Source organism: Salvelinus sp. IW2-2015, unplaced genomic scaffold (genome assembly GCF_002910315.2).
Source record: "Salvelinus sp. IW2-2015 unplaced genomic scaffold, ASM291031v2 Un_scaffold2451, whole genome shotgun sequence".
Classification (NCBI taxonomy): domain Eukaryota; kingdom Metazoa; phylum Chordata; class Actinopteri; order Salmoniformes; family Salmonidae; genus Salvelinus; species Salvelinus sp. IW2-2015.
The window spans coordinates 38,919-49,818 of NW_019943772.1; the positions used below are offsets into that span (position 1 = coordinate 38,919).

The 10,900-nt window shown below is 40.6% G+C and overlaps 1 long non-coding RNA gene across 1 annotated transcript; it reads right to left on the reverse strand.

The window, feature by feature from the left end:
* Positions 1-265: 265 nt before the first annotated feature.
* On the reverse strand, positions 266-7,414 carry LOC139025273 (uncharacterized). Its single transcript, XR_011476786.1, has 3 exons — positions 7,332-7,414; positions 6,253-6,313; positions 266-413 (listed from the first exon to the last, which is right to left on the reverse strand). It is a non-coding gene; the product is annotated as an uncharacterized lncRNA (long non-coding RNA).
* Between the last annotated feature and the right edge of the window lie 3,486 nt (positions 7,415-10,900).

Here is a 10,900-nt window from a genome sequence, read left to right on the forward strand (position 1 = left end):
CTGATGGGGAATATTGTGTCGGCTCTCAGTACTACAAGGGTTTCGTTTCCTATTCTAATATGTTTGAGTCTAATGGTGGATTGGCTATCAGGATGTGACTGGAGTCTGTTTAAAAATACAATACTGGCTTTATAGATATATATACAACATGCGCAATGTGTGTGTGTGTGTGTGTCCGAATGTATGTGTGTGTGTGTGTCTGTGTGTATGTATGCATAATGTATGTTCATGTGTGCGTGCAAGTATGTGTGTGTATGCTACTCACGTGTAGACTTTGAGTACAAAGTCCTTCTCCTCCTTCAACTCTGAGATGGTCTGTAGTACATCACTCATGGCCAGCACAGCACAGCCGTACGGTCTTCTGTACTGGACGTGAGGAGGACCCTTCTTAGAGTCATTCAGCAGCATCCGACCTGCACACACACACACACACACACACACACACACACACACACACACACACCACACACACACACACACACACACACACACACACAACACACACACCCACACACACACACCACACACACACACACAACACACACACACAACCACACACACACAGAGAGAGAGAGAGAGCGAGCGAGAGAGAGACTCTATCACAATCACATCATACATACCATGACAAGCATGATACACTCACATGTAAACAACTGTTACGGTACAGGTATCCTGTGTGTGTGTATCCTGTGTGTTTCTTTACTCTCCTTCTCCCCTCACAGGTGGCAATCATCATTCCCCAATCAGTCACCATGCAGTCATCAATCAGAAGACACACCTCCTCCTGTTTGCATTACCCAATCACATCCCTTTTCCCTTGGTTTAAAAACCCATTCAGTTGGTTCCTCTTGAGCTCGATCTCTTGTTGTTTCAATCTCTCTGTGTCCTCTCTCTCTCTCAATCTCTCTTGTTTGTTTTTACACCTACGGTCACTTGTGTTGTGTGTTTGACTGTTTGTTTGATTGTGGAAAGGGGAGTACCAAGACAAGTTGCCCATGGGCATACACTACCCGTAGGTAAACGCATGTCTAAATATACTAGCTAGAACTGGGCGGTCCACCCTCTGTATTTTTTGGTTAGTTAGCTAGCTGTTGTTGAAGCAGGTAGACTAGCTTAGGGGTGTTTTTGAATGCTTATTATTTCTTTCCTTGGGTCCAGCTCAGCCCCTTTTCCCGCTCCCCCATTACTGTGTGTTTACAAATAAACCATGAGTAGAACCAACGGTAGATTTTAAGTTGTCTGTGGTTATTTTTTCTCGCTGTTACTTTTTCACTGTTATAATTTGCATGAGTTATGTTACGGGTCTCGTTGCCATCCCCCCCCCCCCCCCTCGACCGTAGAGCCAAAGGGATTCGTAACAACAACCCTGTGTGAATATGCTAGCTATGAAACAATGTAGCTAGACAAACAAACATGACTATGCCTATCTGTGTGTGTATACCATGGATAGTCCTGTCTGAAGGTGTGAAAGGGAACACAGAACACAGCAGTGGCAACATCTGCACTGTGGTCACCGCAGTTAGTCTGTGTCTGTCATAGCCTAAATGTCACCTGGATCTGAGCAGACAGTAGTAAAACTTTGTGAGATTCTGAGAGTAGCCCTACACAGGGACTACAGATACTGGATGTTAATTTGATCATCCTTTTTCCTGCACAGCTAACAGCAAACTTGTAGCTATGTTTAAAAAGTAGTGCTGAGCGATTAACCAAAATTAAACAACTAACTGACCGAAGTCGGTTCAATTATTTTAATTCCATTTTAGTTTTTTAAATTCACGATAAAGAGGGATAAAAAGCAGAGGCTTCGCGAGGTATCTCTACCTTAAAATACATAATCTAAGTGATTGATAGTTGGTATTCAGCAGTCATACAATTATGTCTTATTTACATTGAAGAACTACTAAAATAGTGATTCTGTCAGACAGCATAGACAGCAGCTCTGTAGAGATGAGATGATGACTTGGAATTAAATAATAATGTCATCAAAGGACTGGCTAAGTCTGGCTGCACATCTGACTGGCTGACTTACTGCAAATTGAGAAATGTTGTGACTAAACTCAACAAAAAGAAGACGAAACTGTATTATGAAGCCAAGATCAATTATATAAAGGATGATGAAAAAACTTTGGAGTACWTTAAATGAAATTATGGGCAGAAAGACAAATTCAACCCACCTTTCATTMAATCAGATGGCTTATTCATCACAAACCATTTGATGTGACCAATTATTTTGAGGATTACTTCTTGGCAGTGGGCAAACTTGGMCAGGAAATTCCAACAATGAACAGTGAGCCATCATATGCATGCATAAAAATAAAAAAAAGAATGAAAGAAAAGCATTGTAATTTTGTAAAGTTAGTGTGGGAGAGTTAGAAAACGTATTGTTATCTATCAATGACAAACCTCCTGGCTTTGACAACATAGATGGAAAGCTACTGAGGATGGTATCTGTCATATCTTTAATCTGAGCCTAGAGGAAAGTCTTTGTCCTCAGGACTGGAGAGAAGCCAAAGTAATTACGCTACCCAAAAGTGGTAAAGCAGCCTTTACTGGTTCTAACAGCAGACATATCAGCTTGCCGCCAGCTCTTAGCATAATGTTGGAAAAYATTGTGTTTGACCAAATACAATGCTAATTTTCTATAAACAAATTAACAGACTTTCTGCATGCTAATAGAGAAGGGCACTCAACATGTACTGCACCGACACAAATTACTGATAATTGGTTGAAAGAAATTGATAAGATTGTGGGAGCTGTACTGTTAGATTTCAGTGCAGCCTTTGATATTACTGACCATAACATGTTATTGAGAACTCATGTGTTATGGCTTTTCAACCTCTGCCATATCGTGGATTCAGAGCTATCTATCTAATAGAACTCAGAGCATTTTCTTTAATGGAAACTTCTCTAATGTCAAACATGTAAAGTGTGGTGTACCGCAGGGCAGCTCTCTAGGCCCTCTACTCTTTTCTATTTTTACCAATGTCCTGCCACTGGCATTAAACAAATCATGTGTGTCCATGTATACCATATACACATTAGCAACCACAGCTAAGGAAGTCACTGAAACCCTTAACAAAGAGTTGCAGTCTGTTTTGGAATGGGTGGCCAGTAATACACTGGTCCTGAACATCTCTAAAACTAAGAGCATGGAATGTTCTAGACCTCAGCTGACTATGTTAATGAATGGCTGTTGAACAAGTTGAGGTGACTAAATAACTTGGTGTTACCTTAGACTGTAAACGGTCATGGTCTAAACATACAATGCATTCAGAAAGTATTCAGACCCCTTGACCTTTTCCACATTTTGTTACGTTACAGCCTTATTCTGAAATTGATTAAATCGTTTCTTTTTTGTCCTCATCAATCTACACACAATACCCCGTAACAACAAAGCAAAACCAGTATTTTTTTTAAATGTTGCTAATAAACAATAATGAAATATTACAGTAATTTGTTGAAGCACCTTAGACATTGATTACAGCCTCGAGTCTTCTTGGGTATGACGCTACATGCTTGGCACACCTGTTTTTGGGGAGTTTCTCCAATTCTTCTCTGCAGATCCTCTCAAGCTGTCTCAGGTTGGATGGGGAGCGTTGCTGCACAGCTATTTTCAGGTCTCTCCAGAGATTTTCAATCGGGTTGAAGTCRAGACTCTGGCTGGGCCACTCAAGGACATTGAGACTTGTCCCGAAGCCACTCCTGCGCTGTCTTGGCTGTGTGCTTAGGGTCGTTTTCCTATTGGAAGGTGAACCTTCGCCACAGTCTGAGGTCCTGAGCACTCTGGAGCAGGTTTTAATCAAGGAGTTCTCTGTACTTTGCTCTGTTCATCTTTGCCTCGATCTTGACTAGTCTCCCAGTCCCTGCAGCTGAAAAACATCCCCACAGCATGATGCTGCCACCACCACGCTTCACTGTAGGGATGGTGCCAGGTTTCCTCCAGACGTGACACTTGGTGTTCAGTCTTGGTTTCATCAGACCAGAGAATCTTGTTCCTCATGGTCTGAGAGTCTTTAGGTGCCTTTTGGCAAACTCCAAGCGGGCTGTCATGTGCCTTTTACTGAGGAGTGGCTTCCATCTGGCCAATCTACCATAAAGGCCTGATTGGTGAAGTACTGCAGAAATGTTTGTCTTTCTGGAAGGTTCTCCCATCTCTGGAACTTTGAAGCTCTGTCAGAGTGACAATCGGGTTCTTGGTCACCTTCCTGAACAAGGCCCTTATCACCCGATTGCTCAGTTTGGCTGGGTAGCCAGCTCTAGGAAGAGTCTTGGTGGTTCCAAACTTCTTCCATTTAAGAATGATGGAGGCAACTTCAATGCTGCTGACATTTTTCGGTAACCTTCCTCAGATCTGTGCCTCGACACAATCCTGTCTCTGAGCTCTACGGACAATTGCTTCGACCTCGTGGCTTGTTTTTTTCCTCTGAAACCTGTTTTTCCTTTGTCATTATGGGTAGATTGCTAAGGATTTAAAAAAATATATTTTAGAATAATGCTTTAACGTAATAAAATGTGGAAAAAGTCAAGGGGTCGGAATACTTTCCAAGGCATTGTATAGATCCAATGGTTGTAAAGATGGGGAGAGGTCTGTCCGTAATAAAAAGATGCTCTGCTTTTTTGACACCCCACTCCACAAAGAAAATCCTGCAGGCTTTAGTTTTATTTTATCTTGATTATTGTCCAGTCGTGTGGTCAAGTGTTGCAAAGAAGGACCTTGTTAAGCTGCAGCTGACCCAGAACAGAGCCGCATGTCTTGCTCTTCATTGTAATCAGAGGGCTAATATCAATACTATGCATGCCAGTCTTTCTTGATAAGAGTTGAGGAAAGAAATATTTAAAAAAAACATTTTGCATAGTCAACTTACACACAGCACTGACGCACACACTTAACGCATCAGGCATGCCAACAGGGGTCTTTTCACAATCCCCAAGTCCAGAACACATTCAAGGAAACATACAGTATTATACAGAGCCATGAGTGCATGGAACTCCCTTCCATCTCATATACAGTAAGTGAACAGTGAACCTGGTTTAAAAATAAAAAATAAAGCAACACCTCACAGCACAACGCCTTGCCCCCATGTCACCTACTTGTTGTGTGTATGCACTGACATGTGACCTACTGGTTGTGTGTATGTACTGACATGTGACCTACTGGTTGTGTGTATGTACTGACATGTGACCTACTGGTTGTGTGTATGTACTGACATGTGTAACTGATAGATGCACACACTAGATGTTAATGTTTTTAAATGTCTGTAAATGTCTTTTGTCTGTATTGTCTTTTTCCTTATGTGTCGGACCCCAATAAGTCTAGTGGTCGCCATTGGCGTGGGCTAATGGGGATCCTAATAAATCAAATCAAACAAATATTGTTTAAACAACTGATATATTTTATTAAAGTGAATAGATGATGGTTAATAAGTGATAAGCAGTAATGGGCAGTCACTACCATCATGGGACTTGTATTGTTTTATTCTGTGTAGTTACAGCATTCAACCCACATAATGCATAGTGCATTTCATGTAAAAAACTAAATTGAAAACGTTAATATTTTTTTCTATAATCGAACCGAAACCGAACCGACCTCAAAAAACACTAATCGCTCAGCACTATTAAAAAACCTTCAGAAGTTTGTATTTTCCATTTTGAAATGTCAGACTTGATTTGCCCTTACAAAAAACATTAATTATAATCCAGATAATAATTCACATTTCCTGTTGCTGCAGGATAATTCTTCTGCTGTAAGAAACTGGGTCAAATTATGATTTGGCATCTGTAGATGTGTAAAAGAAACAGCTAGAGGAAGAACTGTACTTAGATACTGGAGTTGTTTTAACTTAACAGAGGAAGAGAATCAGTGGGACGGATTACTCCGAATGCTTTGTATAAAACATTGAATTCACAGGTAGATGTAAGACTAGAAAACGTATGATAGAGGGAGAAAAAGAGCCTTTAGAGCCAGCCAGAGAGATGACAAAGTGCATGACAGAGTTACACACACTTGAGATGCTGGGTACACAGCAGGTGACCCGAGCCCATTTCCTCAAATTAAGAAAAACAAACAGCATACTGCTTTACTGTCTCTGTGTTCTGCTTCACTGAGACCAAATTAGATTATTTCTGTGTCCCAAAATGGCACCTTGTTCCTTACAGTTTAAAGTGCACTACTTTTGACCAGGGCCCATGGGGCTCAAAATGTACGCACTACATTGGGAATATGGTGCCATTTGGGACACGACAATTACTTACCGGTTCTGATGACTTGTGAAACAATATACAGGTCCCGCTTCATGTCTTTATTACTTAAATCCTGCAGAGTAAAGAGGTTAACACATGACTTAGTGATGTCAGAGAGGATAAAGTAAAGAGGTTAACACATGACTTAGTGATGTCAGAGAGGAATAAAGAAAGAGGTTAACACATGACTTAGTGATGTCAGAGAAGGCATAAGTAAGAGGTAACACATGACTTAAGTGATGTCAGAGAGGATAGAGTAAAGAGGTTAACACATGACTTAGTGATGTCAGAGAGATAAAGGAAGAGTTAACACATGACTTAGTGATGTCAGAGAGGATAAAGAGTAAAGAGTTAACACATGACTTAGTGATCAGAGAGGATTAAGTAAAGAGGTTAACACATGACTTAGTGATGTCAGAGAGGATAAAGTAAAGAGGTTAACACAGTACTTAGTGATGTCAGAGGGATAAAGTAAAGAGGGTTAACACATGACTTATGTGATGTCAGAGAGGATAGAGTAAAGAGGTTAACACATGACTTAGTGATGTCAAAGAGGATAAAGTAAAGAGGTTAACACATGATAGTGATGTCAGAGAGGATAGAGTAAGAGGTTAACACAATGACTTAGTGATGTCAGAGAGGAATAAGTAAAGAGGTTAACACATGACCTTAGTGATGTCAGAGAGGATAAAGTAAAGAGGTTAACACATTACTTAGTGATGTCAGAGAGGATAAAGTAAAGAGGTTAACACATTACTTAGTGATGTCAGAGAGGATAAAGTAAAGAGGTTAACACATTAATTAGTGATGTCAGAGAGGATAAAGTAAAGAGGTTAACACATTAATTAGTGATGTCAGAGAGGATAAACCCCATTACCATTATGTGAACAATTGTTTGATGATCATAAAAACGTGTGTGTTTGTTTGTATGTAGAGTTTACCGCGTGTGTGTGTTTGTGTGTTCATGTGTGTGTTTTTATGTACGGGTTACTGCACGTGTGTGTGTGTGTGTTTGTATGTACAGGTTACTGCATGTGCGTGTGTGTGTGTTTGTGTGTGTGTGTGTTTGTTTGCGTGTATGGACAGCTCACCGTGAACAGAGCACACAAACGATCAACCTTGTCTGTGTTCTTGGGACCTTCATTCTTGTTCAGTCTCACCATAAATTTCTCACTGAAATGACAAACAGAGACACTGAAATGGTGCACTGTTAACTGGGACACAGGACTGACAGTATTATAAACAATGGCATCGCCAAATAAAGACGGAGACCAGCTAAGGAAAACAGTATATTTTTACATTATATATTCAGCTTTTTGATTACAATGAATTATTCAATACATTTTAAAAAATTCATGAGCCCAAATGTATACATTTTATATGCAAATACTATATGATGTGTATAAGAGACAACACACACACACACACACACACACACACACACACACACACACACACACACACTCTGCTTGCAACAGTCTGCCTCAGGGTAGGATGCTGGGCTGCGACGATCACAACATATTTCTTTTGTTTTCTCTTCTTAATATTGTGTCCGATGGCCGCATGCTGCGGCTCCTCGTGACTCACAGAAAGCAAAGACAGCCCATCTAAAATAGGACGACACCCATGAAGTACTATCTTTACACACCAGATACCGTGTGTTATCTATTAATCTACACACCAACAGCAAGCTACTAGCTTATCTATTAATCTACACACCAACAGCAAGCTACTAGTTTATCTATTAATCCACCACCAGAAGCTACTAGGTTAATTCTCATTAAATTACCCACAGAAGCTACGAGTTAACTCTATTAATCACACAACCAACACGCAAGCTACTCACTAGCTTATCTATTAATCTACACACCAACAGCAAGCACCTAGTTTATCTATTCATCTACACACCAACAGCAAGCTACTAGTTTATCTATTATATCCTATTTATTTATTCTCCAGGAGAATCTTGAATCGTCCATCGCCTCACCTGCTACCATACTACGTTAGCGTGCTCCATGGGGCACCATTAATCACAGCAGGATAAATTGCATGTTGTCACATGAGAGAAAATTAAATTAAGGGCCAGCCGTGCTACCCAGTTCTGAGCCAATGGCAATTTTTGGAGGTCCCTCGTTGTGGCACCTAACCACACGACTGAACAGTAGTCCAAGTACGACAAAACTAGGGCCTGTAGGACCGGCCTTGTTGATAGTTGATTGTTGATAGTGAGCAGCGCTCCATTACGGACAGACTTCTCCCCATCTTAGCTAATGTTGTATCAACACAGATGCCCTCTGTGCCTATATGAATAACCCCTATGATGTAACTGGAATGATGAGATAGATGTTCTTCTTTTGTGTTTTTGTTTTATTATTTCACTGCCATACTGTGTTTGATTTTGTCTAGCCGTCTTGTCTCAAGAGGACCACAATGGAAATAAGTCCCAGACTGTATTGTGTGTTATCCTCGACGATTTTATTCATGTGCATGTATGGCTTTTAAGTTTTATGTGTGCTTTTTTTTTTTTTAAATAGTCGAATTAATAAACTAAACTAAACTAAAACATGTTTTGACCATGACAGTTTACAATCCAGGGTTACGCCAAGCAGTTTAGTCACCTCAACTTGCTCAATTTCCACATTATGTTTTACAATATTTAGTTGAGGTTTAGGGTTTAGTGAATGATTTGTCCCAAATACCATGCTTTAAGTTTTTGAAATGTTTCGGACTAACTTGTTCCTTGCCACCCATTCTGAAACTAACTGCAGCTCTTTGTTAAGGGCTGCAGTCATTTCAGTCGCTGTAGTAGCTGACGTGTATAGTGTTGAGTCATCTGCATACATAGACATTACTCAAAGCCAGTGACATGTCGTTAGTAAAGATTTTTTAAAGTAAGGGGCCTAGACAGCTGCCCTGGGGAATTCCTGATTCTACCTGGATTATGTTGGAGAGGCTTCTATTATAGAACACCCTCTGTGTTCTGTTAGACAGGTAAACTCTTTATCCACAATATAGCAGGGGATGTAAAGCCATAACACATATGTTTTTCCATCAGCAGACTATGATCAATAATGTCAAAAGCGACACTGAAGTCTAACAAAAAGGCTACCACAACATTTTCATCATCAATTTCTCTCAGCCAATCATCAGTCATTTGTGTAAGTGCCATGCTTGTTGAATGTCCTTTCCTATACACGTTCTGAAAGCCTGTTGCCAATTTGTTTACAGTAAATAATTGTTCAAAAGAACAGCTGCTTTTTCTCTAACAATTTCTCTAGGTCAGTGGAGGCTAATGAAGGGAGGACAGCTCACAATAATGTTTGGAACAGAGCGAATGGAATGGCATCAAACACGTGTTTGTTGTATTTGAAACCATTCCACTCATTCTGCCCCAGACATTATCATGAGCCCCCCCCCCAATTAAGGTGGCACCAACCTCCTGTGCTCTAAGTGCAGGAAGTAACTGCCCATAGGGCGGCGCACAATTGGCCCAGCGTCGTCCGGGTTTGGCCAGTGTAGGCCTGTTAATAAGAATTTGTTGACTTGCCTAGTTAAAAAAAGGTTAAATAAAACAAATAATATATATATATATATTTTAATAACATACTTAGTTTGAAGTTGAACTAACACTCTTGGGTAAGCTAGCTATAGTATGCAGGTGTTTAGCCAGGCTGATAAATGGAAGTAGTTTCAAGTCCTCTAAGGTAGCTAGATATTTATATTCTAACACACACAGACCCAAGGAGAATCTATCATCCCAGGGGAGTGAGAGCTGTGGGGAACACGATACCGAGTCCGAGTCCCTGCAGACTGTAGTCGGGCCGTCTTTGATGAATGATGCTGTAGTGTGTGGGTTTGAGGTGTGGGTCCAAAATGGCCGACCTATTACCTAGTCCACTTATTTGGATCAGAGTGCCTGTGGGGGGAGGGGGGGGGGGGATTTATAGGGAATAACAGGCCATTTCAGATGCACACCCTAAACCACACAGCATTGTATATTCATCAAAGATGGCTGCCTGCTAAAGTCTGCTTTCAGACTTCAGGTGCTCTTAAATGTCTTCCTCAGGGGATTGATATGAGGATACCCATCACTCAGCACTCAGCTAAAATGAGACTTTAGTTTAAGAGACTATTGAAACAATACAGGATCAAACAATACAGAAGTATTAGATACATACAGTATTTAAACATGTTCCGTTTGTAAAATGGGTAACATCCAGGCTTGATGCCATAATCAAGATATTATTTCCATTACACATTGTTTGTTTGCACAGAAAACGCAGAAAGGTTTCTGAATGTAGCTTTAGCCAATCACAGGTCAAGTTGCAGTGAGTTGTGCACAGTGACCTGGAGAGCAGTGATATTTATGGAGTCTGGGTTCAACGGAGACCATGTTTTAATAAAAACCGAAGGTCATCTGAGATGTTTTTGTTGGACGCTAATCAAATCTGAGTTTGGAATGAAATCATACCTGTGAGTACAACAAGGGAGCTGGGGGAATAGGCAGAGGGAAGTAACTAGGGATTATTTCAATCATAGAGTAATGTTGTGGAGCTGAAGAGTGTGTGTGTGTGTGTGTGTGGTGTGTGTGTGTGTGTGTGTGTGTGGGAACTCCATTGATCTAAGGTTTACATAAAACCACATACAGGGAATATGTGAG